Source organism: Branchiostoma floridae, chromosome 5, assembly GCF_000003815.2.
Source record: "Branchiostoma floridae strain S238N-H82 chromosome 5, Bfl_VNyyK, whole genome shotgun sequence".
In the NCBI taxonomy this organism is placed as follows: domain Eukaryota; kingdom Metazoa; phylum Chordata; class Leptocardii; order Amphioxiformes; family Branchiostomatidae; genus Branchiostoma; species Branchiostoma floridae.
Window position 1 is genome coordinate 6,455,734 of NC_049983.1, and position 1,640 is coordinate 6,457,373.

Here is a 1,640-nt window from a genome sequence, read left to right on the forward strand (position 1 = left end):
TAACATAACCTGAGTACCATTCTACGTAGTAACCGCTGGCTAATTACTTTCGCTTGCTAACCACAGATAGCAAGCGAAAGCTTAGCTACAGTGTAAGAAAGGGTCAGATGTTGTGGCCCCGGGTTCTTATTTGGAATTGCTGCCGAGAGTCTAAGACCGAAGGGAAGAACAACACGCCAAGACACAGGCCATTTTCCGCACACACACGGACTGCTTGCTGGAGAGCTACATCCTCGTGTCTGCACTCCACGCACGACTGACACAACTGATCTCTCTCTCTCCCCACCAGCAAGCTTGTCCTGTTTATTCATCCAAATCCACATATTCATACATATTATAGAGGTGACAATGCTTTTGAAGTCCCTTTGTTGTTCTAGATATCAAAGGCTGGGCGACTACCGTGTATGTGTTAATTCTGTCTATGGCTTTGGTGTGAAACAATTCCACCTGACACTAGAGGAGACGAACGTTCGTTTGCATACGACACTGATCAAAATGCAAATCTCCACACTTCACACTCTTGCTACAGCTCTGTGGCACTAATGAAAACAACAACCTAACTTTAGCCCTACCAAATAATACACGAAAAGTATAAAACATAGTGATGTACTGATGTTCATTTTACCCTACTTACAACAGCTTGTGTTTTTCCAGCCATCTCGGAACAAAATTCAAATATGGCAGAAAGAACAATATCATATTAAGATTTTAAAAAATGATATCGTAGAATGCCAAAATCCAATTTTATAAGTCTTGAGAAGAAGACGTGAAAGAACAAAAATGAAGAATCAATTGTTCGGTACACAATATTCTGAGTGTTAAGTAATTGTTCAACCTTCCTGACCACTTAGATTTCATAATGAAAGGATTTAGTTAGATTTCATAATTCTTTTTTCGGAAACTGATTTTTTTTTCCATTCGCACGCTCGTAGATGATATCATCCATATAATCGAATCAATTCTACATTGAGATGTGAATAACAAAATTTCAGATTCAATCTGCAAACATCCAAGGCAAGATTCATGCTTGAATAGGCCGACAAATGATTCAATCCTGAGCAGTTCGTACATAAAAGCAGTCCCGACAACGAGCAATGTTTCCTTGGGACCGTCCATTGTTGTTTTGTGCGTACGTATTCAAGTCGTAACCCTCCCTATGTTACGTAATGAACAGGCCCATTCAAATGTATGTATGTATCGTATTCTTTATATTGTAACACAAAATAGTTTTCTCACATTTGTATCTTTGTTTAGATTATCTTTCCAATCTTAATGAAATTCAATACCTTGCTGATAAATGGCTTTGTAAGAATAGACAAGTTATTTATGGCTTTTAATTATGCGAACGAATCACATTGTAACGCAAAACAGCGCACACCTCTGGATCTATATTTGGGTTCAAACTTATCTAAATTTATATGCATGTATTTTATCATGTTTATAGTGTCCAGTAATACACCTTTCTCACGCGGCGGCCATGATAGATCTAAAACGAGTTCAATGAGGCAAATAAAAGACTGTCCATCATAATTAACAGTTCAACCAAAGATAGCCTGGCAATTAGGAAATAGACCAATAAGAGAATGGCTGTGTGTCCGTCAAATATTTGCATTATTATGTTTTTATTTTGCATCTCTAAA